The following is a 22,435-nucleotide window of genomic DNA, read 5'->3' on the forward strand; positions in this document are numbered from 1 at the left end:
GTAAATATCAAAGAAGAGTCATGATATCAAGAATAAATAACATTATTTAAATTGAAAATCTAAAGCAAAAATAAATCAAGGGCAAATGTCTTACTCAGAAATCTATAAAATATTTTCCAGAAGTATGTTTCCTGATTTTGTTTTTTGGTTAGGCTTAGATTATATGTCAGGTCAAAATTATAAAATCAAACATTTAATGATCATTTTGATCATATAGAGGACAGTGAAATACACAAGGAAAATTCTTCAGTCTTATAAATTACTGAGACAAAACAAAAGTTTTGTTCTCTTTTTATGCAGTTGGTGTAATGAATGATAATTTTTATTATACAAACTAAAGTAAAATTCCAACTGTCTGGAGATCAATTACCAACCAACTTCAACTAGAATACAAATCAAAAGCCTTCAAATTATTAAAACAGCATTTTATGCAATTAAAGTAGGCACCACAAAGTTCACGCATAAAATCCTTGTACTATTATTATTAAATTTCCATACTAAGAACTTCTAAAAAATAAGTAATGGTAGATGGGAAGAAAGTTCTAAACGGTATAGCTTCCAGGAATGCTTCACCATCCCATCCGGTTGCTGCTTGCTTTCTGAAGGAAGAGCACAGCCCCTGAGATACTCGTGCATTGTGTAGGTGCAGAGAGTCAGTCTTAACTCAGCTGTTTTGAAATCATATAGGATTAACAGTTTTGACCACAATTCCTACCCTAAAAAAATAGATTGTGATGGGATGGTTATAGATGGCAACTTCTATTCTTGTCTGACAGTACTAGTTGCATCAGCTGTATACCAATAGTAAATATTTCTTAAAAACCTACTCTGTGGTATTATACTGAAATCAGTGTTAAAATAGTTTCAAATAAACCTCGTCTTCTACTCTTACAGAATATACTCATTGCAACTTGCTATGCCATCATGACAAGTGCATTATGATTTTTCAAGCTGCCTAGAAAACTTAGATACCCCTGAAAAACATCTGTGAAACTAAAGGAAGACAGTGAAATAAAAAGAAAGATTAAGAAACAACACAAGATAGGAACATTTGAGGAGGAATTTCAAACTCTATGGACCATATTACTCTTACAAACGTGTTTTGTTTCGTTCCCACAATATTATCCACACAATGGTTTTATTTAATTATTTTGTAGTTGCTAACATTAAATCATAATTATCAGGTGTTTCGTATTTTTAAAAATTGATTTCAGTTTTCACTTGAAAACACCCAGTCTTCATTCCTAACAGGCATTATTCTTGGGAGTTTCAACTTACTCAGTATGTAGATTATACAATTTGCCATCCATCTTCCTTCACTTGTAAAGAAGGCATTTCAGTATTACAGTTTCCATATGCTCTCCCTAACACTGATGCCCAGTGTTAGTTGCCATTTATCTTGGTGTATTTCTAAAACTAGTCTCCTAAAAAGAAACCAAATGAAATATTTGTTATCTCTGATTCTCCATTTTAAAAAATGAGCGGTTGGAAGGCAGATCTATAAAACAGAATCATATGCAAGAAAAGAGAACAAGTGCATTTTTTAAATGGAAAATAACATTTTTCTGTGTAGTATGTAAACAAAGTGTCTGTCAAAATAAGGAAGCAACTTCACTCATTTCCTTTACCTACATATGCCCTTTAGACAGTTGTGCCAAGGAAAAGCCCTCTATACTGTCTTTTTTTTTTTTTTTTTTTGGTACTGGAGATCAAACCCATGACCTTGTACTTGCCAGGCAGGCGCCTATATCACTGAGCCCCCTGTACTGTTATTCTTAATATAGCAGAGTGAAATCACAATCACAGAAAAGTTTGACTGGATTCAGCAAATGCTGCTTACACAGTAAAGAATATAAAATATTCAATAATTATTTCTATCCAAGTAATTAAAATAAGAAACTTTTGATGAATTAAGTTGAGCCATAGAAAATTCCTGTTAATTTTTCATTGACAAAAGTATCAGTTGGACATGAATTAGCCTACTTTAAAATAGTGAGCTTCTGATACCTGTTTATTTTACTTTTGTAGAATTCCATCTTTCCTACAATACGAAACAAATGAGGGTGCATTACTCAGTAATAAAATTCATAATATGTTATAGAACAGTCGCAAATACTATGTGAATCTTATAAAAGCAATTAAAATACACACTAACATGGTTCATTACATTTGAAATATAGCATATGTTCATGGATGTGGTAATATACTCTGAAATAACTGAAAATATTTGGAGTTGATAAGCCCTTCATTATGGGCAGTACTTTGATAATCCTTTAATCCCTGAAGATGTATTTGACATCTAATAAAATATGTTCTTGAAATTAGCTACAATGCACTTTGTTACTTAAATTCTGTAGATATAACTTGATGCTTTTATAGGTGTACTTTATAAAGATCATTATCTAATATTTCGCAGACTTTATAGCAAGCATCAATAAATTCAAAGGACATAAATAGAAACTTCCGGAGATAGAGGTTAAGTTTACAGTACTTAATTTCTTAATGTCTGAACAGCTCTTCCAAGTAATATATTTAATATACACAGAGTTTACCATATGCTGCCTATATATCTCAAAAAATGAAGTGTCACTAGTAGTGAGTAGAGCTATTATCTGTTATTCTTTTGTTAGTTTCTTTTATTGAAAGTGTGAAATCTTAGAGAACTAAAAATTTTAAATTCTACCCTTAACTTTGAAAGCTATTATCACAAAGAAAATTAAATTTCTTAAATTAATAGTTTGTGAATTACTATATATATATATATATATATATATGATATTACTGATTTGGGGGCCTGTCAATCATACTGTTTTCTTGAAAAAAATTTCTCTCTGGACTTGTTGGGTAAATTGAATAACGATTACATATATTGTGAGTCGATGATGGGAAAAATTAAATAGATGATCTTAACTATATCATCAAGTCTTGCTACAATTAAACATAATTGAGTTCACTTACTAAAATTCAAACTGACTAAGTCATTTTAAAATATTTATTTTAACAAAAAGTCTACCAAACTACTGTTTCCTAAAATACCAGGTTTTTACTTTTTTGTTTTCAAACATCTCAAGCTATTTAGTGAATGCAAGGTGTTGGTAAAGGAACAATATGTTTCAAATATGTTATGACAGAAAGATTGAATTGATAGAAAATATTGACAGTAATTAAGAATATGAGAATACTTGAGAATATATGAAGAATTTTCAAACAAATTTACTTTAATATCAAATACTATTTTATTCAATGGTAAATATAGTTTTCTAGTTGATAAAATAATAATATACATCCAAATATAAAACCTACATTTTTAAAATGTCATTCATACATCTGGATGAATCTATATTTAACTTTTATAAATACAGTAATAGTGCAGGTACTAGGCGTAATAAAAACTATGTGCTTATTTGATAATTACATTTATTTACATTTTCTATGATATAATACTGATCTTTGATGCCACATTTTCCTCTTCCTTTTCCTTTTGCTTCTTAACAGGCAAAATGTATGTGTGTATAGAGAGAGACAGAGACAGAGACAGAGACCTAGCTTTTAATTATGTATTTCATTCAATCTCAAAGCAAGGAATTTTTAATCACTGTCCAAAAGGAAGGAAAAGTGTTACAGACCATAGATTTTTCCTATCCCCTCACCGCTATTTTATTGAATTCTGACTAAGTTACCCAGGCTGGCTTCAAATTAGAGATACTCCTGAATCAGTCCTCCAAGTGGCTAGGGTTAGTAGCTTGTGCTATTATACCTTATTTCCTATGTAGATCACATGCATTTATAGTCTTTAGCTTCTAAATTCTTTCGAAAATGACCTAAGGAATTCTGCCTTGCTGAGACATTTACGTAATTCAGACTGTCCTTCAACTCATTAGGTAGTCCAGGCTAGCCCCTGAACTCATAGCAGTCCTCCTGTCTCAGCCTCCCAAAGGTTAGGATTACAGGGTCACACCATCATAGCTGACCAAGGTATTTCTTTTTAAACAAAGTATATATGGGGAAAAAATGATAAGCAGTAAGGCATGTACCATGATGCCTAGCTAGGGGCTTTAAAAAAAAAAAAAAAAATATATATATATATATATATATATATATATATATATATATATATATGAAAGAAAGATAAGCAAGGTTAAGAACTACACAAATAAAAAAATGCAGAAAATATAAACTCCAAATAACTGATAAATGAAGCCTGGTTATATTATATAATACATGATTCAGCAGTGAGAACATGGACATAGTGATATTAAGTATCTTCAATTTATTTATTCTCCTTGCCACATTGAAATGTGGACAAGGATGTTCTTTTTACTCATATTTTATTCTGTTATTTTAAATGCAATAATATTATTCAGATTTACCTGAATTTCAACAATCCTTTAATAGTTTATTTCTCAATGTTATTGACTCTCTTTAAATTCATACTATTTAAACAAAGGAAGAAATCTTGAGGGACACTTGTATTAACATAAAATGAATGTCCTCATCCAGGAAAGCACATCCAGCAATTCTTTAATTATAGCCATAAATCTCCCAATAGCGTACTGCCTCCGGGGAAGGTAGGAATGTATATGGAGAGTTTGAATTTCACATCCTAACGCCCTAAGGAAGAGATCTTCAAGACACAAAGCATCCTGATGATCTTCCATATCATGTGCCACATTGCCTTCAAACACAGGAGACTGCCAGGAATGAAAGAGAAAAAAAGAAAATGCCAGGATTCAATACAAAATGACCCAAACAGTTTTGTTATTAAGTAACATACAACTTTTCCCACACAGAATACTAAGAGGGGTTAAAATGATGAAAGTAACAGATTTGTAGTGAGGATATTAACCCAAAGATTCCTGAGTAGTTGCTGTGGACAGCTCTGTTTCATATTCACATTTTCATAGTTCAGACAGATATCTGATCCCTGGCAAGCAAAGAAGAAAGAATTTGAAAGGAACAAACCAAATCATTTATAGTGGCTGTAATCTACCATTTTATTTGAAGGCAACATTTGTAGAGGTATGAAAGTGAGGGAGGAAGTGAGGCCAATAGAACAACAGTGAAACTCATATATTAGTATCCATAAAAACAGCCTATGAAGGTGTGAGAAAATAAGTTGCTACAGAATAATGCAGTCATTTCTTGAAAAAGTACACATCCCAAGCAATGAAAGAAAAAAGATATGGCTTGCAGACATTAAAAGCAAGACACTTACTGAGAGGAAAAAAATCAGGTCAGATTTATGCTTCCCCACAGCAAAACTGAAATGCCTGTTTATAAGACGGTGAAGGTAAAAATAAATACAACCCCCAAGTTGAATATTTAGACATACAACTCCATGACCATAAACGTAACGGTCTTTATCAAGCATGTCAAAACTTAGGCAATACCTGATGGGTCATCCTTCAAAAAAATGTCTTTAAAAGATGTCATCTGGCTGTTCAAAATAAAACCTTTACCACAGCAGCAGTCCTACAGCAGCATTTTCCGAAGTACATAGTGTGATGTGGTTTATGTCCCAATCAATGGTGGCAATGACCTAAGATTCTGAAGCCTGACCATCCCAGGAAAAATTCCTTAAAGAGACTCTTGTCTCCCAAGATGACTGGGTGTCAGATTCTTAAGTCATTCCTGGTAGAACTGAGATAAGTTAGTTCGTTAGGTAAGATTGTGACACATGCACATCCCTAGCTAGCTTGGAGGAGTTAGGGAACTTTTGATGGCAGTGTACAAACTGCATTACAGAAAAAGGAGAATTGAGGATTTGTTACCAGAAAGTGGAAATGGATGCCAGGCAGATAAAACCAGGGTCTCACATTTTCACCTCATTTTAAACTTGCAATAAAATAATCTTCTTTTCCATTCAGTACGCACTCAAGGAATTAGCTGATTTATTTTCTTTATCAGATCTGTTCCTTCATTCCTTTCAAAGTAATTACAGGCTTCTTCTTTCCTGTCTCATGACACTGATTATTAGCTAAGGCTAATTCATCAGCTGGATATAGGTGAAACACCTTTAGCTATCTTTCAGGAAAAGCTTAGTAAATTATTAGTCATTCTCCAACCCAAGAAATGTTCTTTCCATAAGTAAAAGTTTATTAGATACCGTGAGAGGTCTTCGAGTTCAACCATTTTCTGTTCCAGCTATAATTAGAAACTAGACAAATTGTATCAACTCCTAGGAAAAAAATCTACACACATACTCTTTAATAAATCCAATTTACTCTATTTGCTTGGTATTAACAACGGTTAATATAATGTTCAAATTCCCTTCCTTCTTTGTTGAAAAGAACTGCATCAGGGCAGCCAGTACACACAAATGGATAGTTAATTACTCGGCACAGAGGCCTTTGTGATTCATCACTGCAATGTGGAAATGAATGTTGCCAATTGTCAGCATTTTCCGAACTACGTAGTGTGATGTGGTTTATGTCCCAATAAATGGTGGGCAATGCTCCAGAAAGAAAATACTACCTAGGTTTCAGGAATTCATTAGACTGATCAGTCTGCAGTCTTTCATCAGTAATTTCAAAGTGGTTATGTATCAAAATCACTTGGTGACAAAAAAAGAAAGAAAAAAGGAAACAAGAAAAGTACAAGAAAAAGACACACATCTTTACCCAAACCACTGGGTCAGAAAGTCCTGGTGTAGGTCAGGGATAGACTTGTAGTTTTGGAGACATGAAATTTATAGAATTTATAATATTTCTTTAAGAAAAGGAATACCAGTGTGTATTGGTTTTTCAGATTTTATAGAAGAATATTACCATATGAACACATTTCTAGGACTTAGGTCATAATATAAAGTCCCATGTAAGTGACAAATACTAAAGCTCAGTCTTTATTATCTTCAATAATGTGGGTCAGAGCTTACAGATAAATATATGCTTGTATGTCTGTGTTATTGCTTATATCTAGATGTCTCACCCAAAGCCTCATATACTTATAGGTAGAGCTTTTGGGAAGTAAATCTGTGGGATAAAGCATTGAGATAAATGCATGCTTATATCTAGATGAAACTCCAAAGCCTCATGCACTTATTATAGTTGAGTCTTTTGGGATGTGACTGAATCTAGGGTATGTTAGTATGGCTTAATGGTGTATGATAACTCAATTAGTTCACTGAGTGGTTCAGCATAGTTCTGAGTGTGGATAATGGGAGGCATCCCCCCCCCATTTGGGTGGTACTGAACAGAATAAAGGAAAAAAATAGGCTCACCACTTGCTGCTTTTTGCTTGCCTTCCATGGACTGTTCCTCTTCTGCCATACCCCACTGTCATACTTCCCTGTCTTGGAGTCAGTTGGCTATGAACTGAAACCTCTACAAATTATGAGCTAAAATAAACCTTTCCTTTTTTTTTAATTTTAGAAATAACAACAACAAAAATGATGATACAGAATTTCAAGACAAAATAATAGAAAACTAACACTAATTAATATATTGAATATTGTTATCTTCAAAGTAATTGTTCAGATTACGAGATTTAGGCCTGAAAAAATGATCAAACAATCAAAACAGTGAAAGCACAAACTGTTGTTTTTGATGAACTAGCAAAGAATAGTAGTATAGTTATCTATCTTGTATACGTATGTGTATAATGTTTTCCCTTCTTTCTTGTCTCCTTTCCTCTGTCCAGTCATTCATTCCTTTCGAGCACTTTTTTTCTCTTTCATTCTCACAATATTGTTCCAGCAACAAGAAAATAACTAACACATTCTGTGTATGTGTATGTGTATGTGTATGTGTATGTGTATGTGTATGTGTATGTGTGTGTGTATACGTGTGAACACTGCTCTATGTGCATGATTTAAGCTCCCAAGTGAGACGATCCAGAACTGGGACTCTCACTTCTGTAGCATCTGTGCTGCTTATTCTCTGCACCTCAATCTTCCTTTCGTTTTCTTTCCTTCTTTACTTCCTCTTTTACTCTATTTCCTATTCTTCCTCACATGCATACATGCACACACATACACACAAGCACACACCCTAATTTTAAAAATTAAGCCCTAGCTCCACTTATAATACTTATAAGCCTCACTGCTGGATTTGGGGTTTGAAATAATTGCTGAACTTTCTGAGAGATAGATAGTATTAATTGGTAAACTGGTAGTTGACAGAGTGGACATAAAAAAATTTTTTAAATTTTTAAATAACATAGAAATTTTGTGTTATCTACAATTCAATCCAGTTCTCTGATAAGCCATACAAGTTCAAATTTAAATGCTTTGAACTTCATATTTTTTTCTTTTACCTTTGTTGTGGCAAAAGTGCCCGTAGGCAAAAATTATTGCTTCTGCCTAAGCCAAACTACATTCCAGATAACAGCCCCTGAATTACAGCTACTCTGATTATACTTAGAAATAATTGAGCTATATTTTTGTGCTTGGTTTTAGTTTTTAAATAACTTTATATTTTTTTAAGTTCATTTACATGGTTGAAGTGCTGAATATTAGTGCCAATAAATGGAGCCTTAAGGAGCACTGGATTAGAAAAAAACTTACTGAAAGACATGTCTTTGTTGTACTTTGATAAAATTAAGTGATCTGCTTAGTCACAGTTTCCTAAAAACTGCTTTTTAGTTCGTGAAAAAATATTCCTAGTATTGAAAAATTAATGTATTGCCTATAATCTCCTTAAACATGATTACAGTCATTATGAATGACATACTGAAATTACTCAAAAAGTATCTTGTAGCATACAAGAATGAGTGTAGACTCTAGAGAATAAACAATATCTCTTCTTTAGTTTCATCTAAATGCTTATAATTGAAATACTTAACATTTATATATTTAAATGAATATAACATATTAAATGCAAAAAAAGGCTGTGTGTTACACAATGATGATACAAAGATGAATAAGGGTGGTCTTTGTCCCTCTCTGTGAAGTTTATATCAGTAGAAGAAACAAGTATATTGTTTCTGATACAAGGACACTCAGATGCACAAGAATGCAAAACAGTGACAGGTAGGATCACACACTAGAAATTTCTTTTAAATCTAAATGGTAGGAAAATTTTTTTATATTCCTAATATCTCTCTTTTTCTTATTCCACATCCGATCCATCAGCAACTGCTGTTGCTTCTGCTTTTACACTCTATTCAGAGTTCAGTCCCTTTTTCTCTGTCTCAGTCACTGGTCCTGGTTCAATCCACTATCACTTCGTAGTTTGGTAGTTACAATGGCCTTCTTATTAGTTTCTCTGCTTCGTTACTTATACTTTTACATTCTACTCTATCCAAACCCTGAGTAGTTCTTTGAAAATTTAAGTTCAATTATATCATATGCTAGAGTTGTCCATGTAAAATACCTTCCCTTAGATATCTATATGGCTTCCTCACCTGTCCCTCAAGGTTTTTAGTCAAATGTGCCTTTCTTTGTGAGGTGTTCCTCGGTCACCCTATTAAAATTCCAATCCTAGCCCTGTTCTCTGCTTGTTTTTCTCCAAAATATTATTGCCATCTGACAAATTATACATTCTACTTCTTTGTATCTAAAATATAAGCTCTATAAAGGTAGTCAAGGCTAGACCTCTATAGTAGGTAGTCAATATTTATTGAGTAAAAAACAAAAACAAAGAATGTATTCAAACTGTTGTTATCCCCACAGGCTCTTCCCAGTTTCTCTGGTTTTCATTGCTTCTATATCCGGGTATTTTTACAAAGTCCGTTAGTCACCCTGGCAACATGTATTTTTCACCTACTTTTGTGTCTAAGTCATGGTCAGTGAAATCACATCCTGCTCTGCAGCATATATGATCAGATAAATTTTTCTGTCTAACATCAGCTTGAAACTGATATTCTATATTTAGAGTGGTCTGGAAAAATCAGCCTAGAAAGGTAGACAAGGCAGATCTATGACAAAGACATGAATGTGCTTTCCCATACCTGTAAACTTAACATATTTAAACCCAGAAATCATATTTCAGAAAGAAATCTAATAATGTCAGGATTTTGAAAAGGATGCATAATTCTTTGATAAGTAATATATGTATTTATGCAGGCTGAAATAAAAAAGAATCATTGAACCAGGGACTTTAGGTTCTCTGCTAATGTTAAAGTAGTGAAACTTTTTTTCTTCCTTATCTTGAATTCCAAATTTAATAAGAGAATTGTCAGGAGAACTCAGCATTCCTCTCAAAGGGCTAGCAATCACCAAACACCGCACCACTCAAAACCAGAGCAGTGGATCAGATTCCTGTAAATGCAGGTTAATTCTAAATACACTCCTTGTTTATTACATTTTTGGAGGTCACATATATGGAAATAACTTCTACATACCCAATCAGATATGTATCTTTCTGCTTGTAAAATAAAAAATAAATAGGAGAGGATTAAGGATTATCCTTGTCATGATGCATTAAATGACCTTTTAAAAAAAGTTCTGCACTTGAACTTATTTTTTCACCAAGTCGTTTATCTCAAAGGAAGGAAAACAGATGCAGCCTATAAATAATGCTTGCATTTCTGCTTCAGGGTGTGAAGGGTAGGAGAGACTTTCCCCAGAAAGGTCAAGGGCCGCAGCCAGCTTTCTCTCTTTGTGAATCAGACAATATTTCTGTGGTGCTAGTCTGAACTCATTAAGCAGAGCTATGTAAAATGAATGACCCAACAAGCAGCATCTCAAAAATTCTGGCACAATTCAGAGTTTTCAGTCTTTAATATTATCCATCACTGTTAGGAACTCATTTGTGTTGTATGTATTTTTCACTTGATTTTTCAGAGTTTTGAAGTTTCTTAAATCAAACTCCATAGTCTTTGAAATTTTCACAAATAACTGAGGATTTGAAAAGTTTGCTACACTTTTATTCTCTTTCCTGAATTTTATTTTCCTGTTTTAAGTGTTATGTTTCTCAGGATAGAATGCTTATTTTATGGATATTTTCCTTTAAATTGCATGGAAAATTATCTGGCTTTTTCTTTTTTTTATTTTAAAAATAGTAAAATACAACAGAACAAGACAAAACAAAGCCAATGAAGAAAATGCAGTGAAATTGGTACAGAACTTCAGAGCAGGATACTAAGATAACAATAATAGCTACCATGGTATATCCTATTATCTTCACAATAGTTGTTCATTCAAGCAGGTATAGCAAAATCGAACTAAAACCAGAACACTAGAAAAACCAATCAAAACATAATATTGAATAGAGCAACACAATTAATCAGAACAAAGCAAAATACTGAAAACAATATTGGCCTTCAAAGACAAAATAGAAGGAAATCCCATATTTGCTTTATTGTATACTGTCATCCTTCCAAAGGATGCTCAGTCCTCTGGTGAGCATAATCAACCAAACAATACAAGAATTTAGTTGCTTTATGTACCTTAGTTGCTGTCAACTCCAGCTGACCTTGAAACCATCCAGTTGCGAAGAGAAAGATAGGTAGAGGGGAAACGCAAGACATTTGATTCTCAGCCCACGCGCAGGTAGGCTCACGGGAGACACTGACTTATTCTCTCCCTGGCTTACCCATGGCTCACCCTGCTTGCCAGGAAGTCTGGCTCATTGCTTTCTTGGTTGGTCCCCCAAGTTGCAGCATGGCTGATTCTCAGGAGATACTATCTGTTTTGTTAAAAGCTGTTGTAGTCTAGTAATCAAAACTTATCTATAAGCCTTGGTTTCTTCATTTGATATCTACTGGTACTTCCAAGGAAATAGACTTCCAAGGAAGTATGATACCTTGGAAAAATTCACCATGTCCCTCTAAGGAAATGAAAATTAAAACCCAATTCACACCCATAAAACTGCCTGTAATTATACATACACATTACCGTGCATTGGAAAACAATATAGAGAAACTAGAACCCTCCGGAGTTAGTGGGAATATAAAATGATGTGGTTATTTTGACAGTTAAACACACAACACATGATTACGAAATTCCATTCTATGTATTTACCTAAGGAAATGAAAACATCCACATCATGTATGCTAGTATTCACAACAGCACTGTTATTGTAACTCCAAAGGAAAAACCACTGAGATGCCCATGAGTAGAATGGAATGCTACAAAGCCTTGAAAATGAACAGGACACTAGTAGCACACACAGTAGAAGTGTATCTCACAAACATAAGAACTAAAAATGCCGAAGATTGTTTGGTGTTTGACTCTATTTATATAAATTAAACAACAGAAATGGTAATCTGTATGATCAGAAGTCAGGATAATAGTTATCCTTATTCTGGGAATAGTAGTAGCCACTACAGTGGGGACATCAGAAGTACTGGGCATGCTGTTTTTCTCAATACAGATACTGTTACACAGCTGTGTTAGCTACATTAAAAGTCATCATTGTACCACAAAGATATGTGCAACCTTTTACATGTATTCTATACTTCCAGAAGTTTTATTAAGCCTGAAAAGTTGGCAATGCTTGATTTTCAAAGATTTGGTGATCCAAGATAACATGCATCCATATTCACTACTCTAGATTTTGCAATTTAGAAAGGAAGACAGACATGTTGATAAGCAATTCAAAGATGAAACAAACTGTAAGTGTTTCATTGGAAGATTACTGTAGTAAAGGAGAATATTTCTAAACAAAACACTGAGGAAAAATATTTTTGAGGGTGGTCAGTTTCTGATTTCATAATAGCAAGAAGACTCTAATATTACCAAATTTAGTAATATAGCAAGATACAATACTGACACAAAAAAGATCAATAGCATTCCTATGTACTAATAACCCACTGAGAAAAAAATTAAGGAAAATTACCATTCACACTAGCACCAAGGAAATTTAAATACTTTGGAACTAGCCTAATTAAGTGAAAGTCTGCTAAAACAAAAATTACAATATTCTGAAAAAGAAAATTGAAGAAGACATCAGGAAATGGAAAGATACGCTCCCTTCTACATAAGCAGAACCAATATAGACAAAATGGCCATATTTCCAAAATTGATATACAGATTTAACATTATCCCAATAAAAATTCCAACTACATTCTTCACAGAACTGGAAAAAAGATTCCTAAAATTTATATAGAACCAGAAGAGACACACACTAGCAAAAGCAGTCCTGTGTAAAAAGAACAAAAGAGTAAGCATCAGGATCTGGGATTGGAAGTTATATTACAAAGCCACTGTGAGTACTGCAATGAAAACAGTCCTGAAGATCAGTGGTATAGGATAGAGAATGCAGAAACAACCTCAAGTACATTCAACTATTTGATTTTTGACAAAGGGGCAAAAAAATACACAGTGAAGGAAAGATTACCTCTTTAATGAATGGTATTGGGGAAAATGACTATCTACATGCAGAAGATTATATCTAGACCCATGTCTCATACCATGCACTAAAATAAAATCAACATGGATCAAAGAACTAGATATTAAACAAGAAACATGAACACAAGATAGGTAAAAGTTTTGAAGTCATAGGCTTAGGCAAGGACTTTCAGAACAGAAATCCAGTTGTACAGGAAATAGTTCTGAAAGTCAACAAATAGGATGACATCGTATATTCTGTACAGCAAAAGAACCAACCAACAGAGTGAAAAGGCAACGTACAGAATTGGGGAAGAATATTTGGCAGCAGGTCCTCAGACAGAGACTCATTTCTAGAATATGAATATAACAAAAAAAGTAGACCTCTCCAAAATAAAAGAAAGATCCAGTCAAAAATAGGGAAGCAAAATAGATATAAGTGAAGAAGTAAAAGTGGGAAATAAATACATGAAGAAATGCTCAACATCTCTGGGGGGGGGTCATTACAGAAATGCAAATTAAAACAACACTGAGATTCCATTTTATCCCAGAAAAAATGGCCATCATCATTAAATCAATAATAGCAAATTCTGGAGAGACTGCAGGAATAAAGAACTCTTCCATACTGCTGTTGAGAATGTAAACTATGGAAATCAGTGTGGAGATTCCTCAAAAACTAAAACTAAAATTACACTTAACCCAACTATTCCCTCCTGAGTATCTTACTAAAAAAGTTAAAGACATTATAATGCAGAGACACATGCATACTCATGTTTAAAGCAGCACAGTTCATAATAGCTAAATCTTGAGAGTGGCCCACACATCCATAAACAGGTGAATGAATAGAGAAGATGTGGTTATTTACACATAATGGAGTACTACTTTGCTATTAAGAAAGATAAATTTGAATCATTTGTAGGAAATTGGAAGTACCTCGAGACCATAATGTTAAGCAAAATAAGTCAGACACACAAGCTTAAATATCATATAGTTCCTCTTATCTGAGAAAGCTAAAGTAAAAATGCAGGGCAAAATAAAGAATAGCAAAAAGGAGGGAGACAAATTGTTCTCAAAGCGGGAGGGAATCAAGAGATGGAGGAGGAGGAAAAGGATAACATGAATAAAAAGAACTGAGATATATCTTTTCTATAAATTGTACCAAAACATCTACTTCCGTTTTTTTTTTTCAATTCCTTTAAAGAAATTTGGTGGCCTCCCAAAAAACTGGAAAGAGAAAAAATAAAGTAGAAAAGGTAAACAGATGAGAAAATGCTAGATCATAAACAAGTAACTACTATTTGAGAGGCCAAGTTGTTTTAAAGTATCAGAACACATAGGCTACTTAGTCTTTAAAAGTGAGCTCTTTTGTTTTTAGCTGATTAACTTTGCCCCACTTGTAGGTCATTCTGTTCCAGTGATTCTCAGCCCTCTGTTGCACATCAGGATCCCAGAAGCATTTATATCTTTTGCTGAATCAGAATCTTGGGGTGGAGGAGGGTTGGTGCTTGGGCATCTGTCCTTGGCAGGGAAGCCTGTGACTCTCCTGAACAGACAGGATGAGCTGTAATCCCTGTGGGCTGCAGGGAGCCTTCCCAGGGACCATCAACACAACAACAAATATCTCTGCAAGTATTATTTCTTTGTTTTTTAGAGGTTCTGTGACTTCTACAAAGAAGAACACTTTTTATACTTATCTCTTTGTAACTATGCCAGAAAACTTATTTGCAAGTGTCTTTCATCCAAGTGTTACATGAAAGATGTTAGTCCTACTGTTAAATTTTAGCCCTAATTCTTTCAATCACCACAGCATTTCTTCTGATTGTTTCATAAATACCTAGATCCAAAGCAGAAGATAGAACTAGAAAGGACAAACTAGCACATGTAGGTTACCTGTTAATGTGCTTGTATGACCTATCTTCCCCCAAAGAAAAATGTCTTTTTATTCCTAACATTTATGTATCAGGTCTTTCATTGGGAAAATTGTTTTCACTTAGAAAATTTTAGTTCTCTATGTAGTTCATTTACCTTATCTATTATTATTTTATTCATTTTTTTTAACTCTTCATTGTGAAATTGTAGAAAAGTTGCAAGAATAGTACAGTTCATGTACGGTCCCAGTTACTGGTAATATTAACAAATTATATAATTATAGTGCAATTAGAAAAGGCAGGGAACTAATATTGAAACAATAAGGTTAACTAAGCTGCAAATTTATGCAAATTTCACTAGTTTTTCTTTAATTTCTTTATCTGTTCCAGGATCCAATCCAGGGATCTACATTGTGTTTAGCTGTCGTATTGTCTTAGTCTCCTTCAGTTTGTGACAAGTTGCTTGTTCTTTTTCTTTAAATTCCTTTTAACTTTTTGATAACATGAATTAATTTGTAGAATATTTCTCATATTGAGTTTTTATGATGTTATGAGTAGACTGAGTGTATGTATTTTTGCAGGAATACTGCAGAAATGATCAAGAGATACATGGCATTTATATGTGTTATTTACATGTTGCTGTTGACCCCACTCATTTAGCCAGGGTGATATTTGATGAGTTTAGGGTGCAAGGCTGTAATTTTTCCTTTGCAATTGATAAAGATCTTTGGCATTACTACATTCCTCCTCCAACTTTCACCAATGACTTTGAGTATTCATTGGTAGGTCATACCTATAGCAATTGTTACTGTACTCTTTGCTGGATGTTGCTTAAATATTTTGTTCAGTGATTAATTGAAATTCTTTTGTAAGGAAGCGCTTGTCCCTCCTTGCTCATTTTTACTTATATACTTATTTATTTATACCAGTATGACCTTATGGATTATTTTTAATTTATAAGTATCATCCGATTCAGTCATTTATTTTGCTGTTCAGGTTGTTTAGCTTTGACCATTAGCAGGACCTTCTGACTGGATCCTGAATCCTTCTTACAATTCCTGCCATTCTTTTTAAAACACTTGTTTTTCTGTCATAAGTAAGATATTTCAGACTATGTGTTTTTCCTGACCCATATGTGTGTGCACATATACAGTGAAAACCATGCATTCATAACAAAACTCAATTCCAATTCATTACTGTAGGTTCACTAAGATATAACTCCTCTTATATTTTTTTCATTAACATTGAAAAGACTGTCATCATTTACAATCATAGATTACATATAAAGTAGCTACTGAAATGCTAGCTCATACCCCTACATAAATAGATTTGCTGACTAGAGTACAGTATTTGTTTACAGCTCTTCTAGTTTTCTCCTTAAAATGTTTAGTCAAAATTATGTTCCTTGGCAATTTAAATTAATTATTGATTCTATCCCTTTCAGGATACATTTCCAATACAATTTAATTAATTTATTACTGTATGTACTTCTCTTTGGGTTCCCTCACATTTTTATTTTGGGAAGTATGTCAATGATTATTATGGTTCAGAATGTCAAAGCTATATAAAAAGATATATTTTAAGAAGTGTCTTTCCCTCCTCAACCTCTCAATCCCACTTTGTGGGCTATCTTCTTTCTTTGCCTTTTCCGCCAGTCCTTATAGTTAAACGATCTTCTGTAGTTTCTGGTTTATCTCTTTAGTAATACTTTTGCATGAATGAACAAATTAATATAAAAATATTATATTCCCTCTTGTCTTATATTTATATAATACCATATAAACTCTTTTGTATTTTGTTTTTCACTTAGTAATTTGGAAGAAATCATTCCAAATTAGTTTTTACTAATCTCCCTTTTTTATTTTTTACAGCTTCATATTGTTAAAGTGTGTGAGTATAGAATAGCTTATTTAGCCACTTTCCTTTGATTGGAATTTAGGCAATTTCTATTACTTTGCAATACACCAGGTAGTCTAATAAATAAACTTGGGTTTATGTAATTCTAATTATTAAAGCTGTATCTTCAAGGCAGATCTTACAAGTGGGATTTCTTTGTTAAAATTAAGTGTGCATGTGAATCTTTGAGCCACTTTTCAACTGTATGCTTACATAAATGCCTATTAGTAGCTTAGTGTGTATCCTTCATCAGCATATAAGGAACTGAATGACAGTTACTTAATTTACATAAGTTTTTGAATTTAACTTTCTTTATTAATTGCACTTAGCACATAAACATTACAAGTGCTTTGGAAGTAAGAATTAGTCTTGCATAATTAATGTATCCTTTTTCAAGGCTCAATAAATACCATTGTAAAGTGTCAATAGGTCCTAATGATGGCAGTAATCATACATCTGCAGCCCTACCATCCAGTGCAGTCTACAACTTCACAATCGTCAGTAGGAAGTAGATAGGCAAGAACTCTAGCAGTGACGTAATGATTAAGTACTCTTATCCTTCCAGAGCTTTTTTATTTTTCAAAACTCTTCCTTTTGATTTCATATTTACTGTACCACTAGGAATGGGGCTGGGGAAATATTAATAAATCATAGTGAAAAGTCCCTTACATGTATCATCTCTTCCGAATCTCAAACTAACCTTCCATAGGCATAATGTGTAGTTAACATCTCACTGTCCAGGTAAAAAAGCCAAGACTTAGAGAAGTTAAATGTCATTTTGATGTCAGACATCTTAATAGCATGATTAGAACTGAACTTGAAAATATATCCTGCTATGTTGTCTCATAGCCAGCTCATGAATAACAGTGAAAAATGTCTCCAAAGGCACTAAATATTCAAAGAAAGATAAATTAGTATTTCATATACATTTTATAAACAAAGTATTTCATGGGTTCTCTGCTATAGTTATAATGTAAATTCTTAGCTACCTTTAACCTGTAATTTTAATTCCTAAATAGTGATACAAAAAATATATTCCGAACATGACAACCTTCACTGCAACACTGTAAACCTCATGGCACAAGAAGAACTGGCACTGGAGCCAAGCAATCTCAGTTTCCACACTGGTTCTGCCTCTTTATTAGATGTGAGCATTTGTTAGCTCTTTCATCTCAAGTTTTCTTCTCTTAAGTGGGTGTTTTTCTATGGGGCCATTGTAAGTATTACAAATAATTACATTGGGCATATCTGTGCTCACCCATCCCAAATCTAAACGTTTTTCTATCTGATAGTACTTAGTCTAATTCCTTCTCAACACTTGTCACAACTTAGAATTAGATTTACTTTTATGTTTATTCATTTATCATCTATTTGTTCTTCTAGAATATAGGCATTGTGACATTAAATACTGCTTATTTTTGTTATTCTCTATCCCTTTTGCCTACCCAGTATAATTAGTCATTGAATAAATATTTCTGGAATGAATCATGCACATAATCTTGAACTTGTTTTTATTTCACTCCCTTAGAATGATTTACAGCATCCTAGTCCTTTCTCATCTCTCTACCTTTACACTTGCTATTTCCATTGTCCATTATACTTGCCCTTGCTGCTTTGTTTTTCTGGAGAGTTCTAGCTCACAGTTGAATATGTAACCTGGCTATTTTGTAAGGGCATCCTTGAAGCTCCTCCCCTGTCGAATTAGAGGTTATAGTCATTGGTGTATTCAGTTAATATTTTCAGAAACCACTCTGCATCAAGCATGTGCTGGTTTCTGGACACAAGAACAAGAGCTGTTATTTTAATGTGAAAGATGGGCCATATAAAATATGTAAATAAGGGCTGGGGATTTAGCTCAGCGGCATAAGCGCCTGCCTTGCAAGCAGACAGTCATGAGTTTGATCCCTGGTACCAATAAAAAAAAAAGTATGTAAAGGGATAAGAACATCCTTAGTTCTAATGTTGGGATGAGGAGCTGACCTTTGATTTGAAATCTAAGTGGTGAAAAGAAATTTAATTTAAAAAAGGAAGAGATGCAGAATCAGTTTTTTTTTTGTTTTGTTTTGTTTTGTTTTGTTTTTATTGTGACCGTTTACTGACTAGTATCTTTTTGCCCAGCTCCACTTCTCTGTCCTCCCCTCCAGCTCCGCTTACCTGGATGTTAAGCTCCATAAATCTCCATATTCTCAGTACCCATTGAAGGATCTGTGTCTCACACTACAGTTCCAGTCTGGCAAGTGAAACCTATTAGAATTGTTAGGCGTCTGGCCCCAGGTTTCTCATTCATTATTTCAGATGTGCAGCATGGGCTGGGAGCTGCCTCCCAATTTAAAATCCACTCACATGCTTGCTGTGTTGTGACAAGGAAATTATTCAATCTTTGCATGACTCAGTTTCCTGATCTTTAGGGTGGAAATACCAGTAAGACTTCATATAGTTATTATGAGAGTTAAATCAGATAATGTACCTGAAATTTTTAGCCCAAGGTCCAACACATGGAAAATAGTCAATAAGTTGTTGCCAGAAATGGTTTAATGCTCATGAGGTACTTATTGAATACATAAATGAGTTAAGGAGTAGTAGTTTAATTCCACTAAAAAATAGAGATAGGTCGAAACAAAAACCAAATACCCTGATCCCTCTTCAGTTGTTTTATTTATTGTGTATTTTAATTTGAACAAGAAAGGAAAAAGAAAATACCAAAGCCCCTGGTTTTAACATCTAGATTCTGGTACTACTGATACTTTATTTGCTTACAGAGCAGACTTTGAAAGTTCCTCATATCAGTTGATTCCCCTGTTTCTAGATAGTTCAGGACTTTCATGTTCCAGTCTTAAATCTCAATAAAAACTGTACACAATCTACCAACATTCTCCTGAAATGTATATTTGGTCATCTTTTAAAACTCAAGATTTGAATGATTTTTACTGAAAGTGATTTCTGTTACGTTTTTCCTACTTCATTAATTGTAGATCTTCAGGATATCATAATTAGTAAAAGTTATGACAATGCCAAGTGGCTCAACAATTTTCTTAGGTTAGAAACCTAAGGAATATTGTCCTGTTGCATGCAAATATTATTCAAAACATATCAGCAAACCATTAATAGTTGGAAAATTGTACCATGTCCCTCCCCACCTAAAAAATTTTAAATGCTAACACAGCATGAACAAAAATGAAAGCATTAGCAAAATAGAGGCATGAGGAACTTAAAAAATAAATTCTTTCTATATGGTATTTTTACTGGAAAGCTCCAGGATCATGATTGTTGTTTTTATAAACATTAAATATCTGACTGCTTCGCAGCAGTTAGATACTGGGATGCATGTATATGAGTTTTCTAGTAAGAAAAAATTTTTTGAGCTAATTAGCAAAGAGAGTTTGGTAAATAATCTTTTCTGTGGGTCATTTTTATTTATGTAAGTAATTCATTCTGTTCTTCTCAATCCAGTCAATACACTTTAGAAAATATTGTCCACCTTTAACTTTACAGAAATGAGCTTATGGCTCTCTTAGAATAAGAAATAATTAGCAACAATGTTTCTTTTTTAATACTTGTGGAATGTTTTTCAAGGGTTTTGTTCATATACTAATGCACCATAAACTTATTCTTGCTGGAGGTATTGAAATCTATTTTTATGTTTCTTAAATGTAGACATATGCACACCTATCAAATGAGAAATCCCTGAAAAAGACTTACATCCTGATGGGGTGACAGATTGGGAAGCTCTTGCAGGCATGAGTAGTGTACATCAGAGATTATAGGAAAATCTCCAGCACTTTAGTAGTCATGCAGTGCTGAACAGCCAAGAACACCAGACATACTGCCATAGTACTGATGGCAGGCTTCATTTTATTTTAGTAGAAGGAAGATCTCTGATATAGTAAGGAAATTTACCCTAACAAATGAATTCCCTTTCCTGCACTATAGCATGGCATCATTTAAATCCAACTATATGCATAATATACTCAACTCCTAAGATCCAAAAAAAAAAAAAAACAACCAATATGAAAAATATTATATACTCTTACATTTTACAGATCATAAACAGATGGAAAAAATTATGCATATTGGTAAATTCAGTATAATACACCTCAAAATGGTATTTACATAGATTTTTCTTTTAAAATATTGTTCAAATTACTTTGGATAAACTTTAGTCAGTACTTAAGAGTTTTTGTGATGTTACATCTGTGATTCATTTTAATTTATTCCTGTTGCAAACATGGATGGTTGAAAGTATAGGTAACCTTATAACGAGTAAAAGTGCTAGAAGGTTGTATCTAGTGAAAGAGAGATTAGGGAATGATTATTCATTTTATAAAACGGTTTGTCATGCGACAGTCTTTCCTGAAGCATTTCAAATTTAATTTAGTTCATAAAATGCTCATTTACACACAGCATTTGAGGGACAAATTTAGTGAAGAAATGAGAGAAACCATCATAATAAAATAGATACCTTACACTGTTAACATTTATGCTCTTTCTCTGTCCTTCTCTTCTTGCAGCATTGACAGCCATTGGGCGATACAGCATGACAATAGAGACCGTGGATGTGGGGTGGTGTAAAGAAATTACTGATCAAGGAGCCACCCTGATTGCACAAAGCAGCAAATCTCTGAGATATCTGGGGCTGATGAGATGCGATAAAGTAAGCACTGTCTATCAAGTTGTTTTCTACATATCAGTATACTCATGGAGCGCTTGATACGTATTTTCTTTCCATTCCTTTCCCTGACTCACTCACTCTCTCTTTCTCTCTCTCTCTCTCTCTCTCTCTATATATATATATATATATATATATATATATATATAGTTGGCCTGGTTTTCTAGTCTGATATTATTTTTCATTTCTCTGCTCAATAATGAATTTTGTGCTTAAGCATAATGAAAAGGCAAATATATACACAGTCAACTTAGATTTTGGCATAGTTATAATTCCATGGACCAAAGTTAAAAAGATTGCATGGCAAATTGGAAGATCTAACAGTAAAATTCTATTCAGTTTTCCAAATTTCCTGCAACAATAAGGTGGAAAGACTAATATAATTTTTTTTTCTTAAGTGAGTAATTTTGATGCTCAGCGTCTATGTCTTCCTGACATTTGGGGGCCAAGAAAAGGCTGTTGAGGGAGATGTGTGGGAATTTGTGTTTCTACATGTCAGATGCGACTCTTATCACATAAAAATTCCTGTGATCCCAGAGGTTCCAGTGAAGGTCTGAAGAACTGGCCAGGAGTGTGAGCATAAGTTTGGGAAATGATGTTTTATATAACATGGAAAATAAATATTGAATACCAGGCACTAGACAGTTGTTTTACACTTTGTGATGTTCGTGCTTTCCCTGTAACAAATCTAATTAATAGTTACTCACTAGTTGTGTCATCTTGGGCAACACTCATTTCTCCATTTGTAAAATGAGGCTGACACTAGTACCTATCCTGTAAAATTGTGAGCATGAA

The 22,435-nt window shown here is 33.5% G+C and overlaps 1 protein-coding gene and 1 long non-coding RNA gene across 2 annotated transcripts in view; one reads left to right on the top strand and one right to left on the bottom strand.

The window, feature by feature from the left end:
* Positions 1-22,435, top strand: part of LOC134473529 (uncharacterized) — a 149,925-nt gene that overhangs the window by 101,693 nt on the left and 25,797 nt on the right. The window contains exon 2 of the long non-coding RNA XR_010043824.1: positions 21,483-21,625. This is a non-coding gene — a long non-coding RNA (uncharacterized LOC134473529). The remainder of the gene's footprint in view (positions 1-21,482; positions 21,626-22,435) is intronic.
* The window catches only part of LOC100723598 (tyrosine-protein kinase Fer), a 449,398-nt gene that overhangs the window by 473 nt on the left and 426,490 nt on the right, over positions 1-22,435 (bottom strand). Inside the window, exon 19 of the transcript XR_010043814.1 lies at positions 1,279-1,424. The gene's annotated coding sequence lies outside the window, so the exon portion shown is untranslated. The remainder of the gene's footprint in view (positions 1-1,278; positions 1,425-22,435) is intronic.

Source organism: Cavia porcellus, unplaced genomic scaffold (assembly GCF_034190915.1).
Source record: "Cavia porcellus strain 051 isolate PalLab524CR breed Dunkin Hartley unplaced genomic scaffold, mCavPor4.1 scaffold_27, whole genome shotgun sequence".
NCBI lineage: Eukaryota > Metazoa > Chordata > Mammalia > Rodentia > Caviidae > Cavia > Cavia porcellus.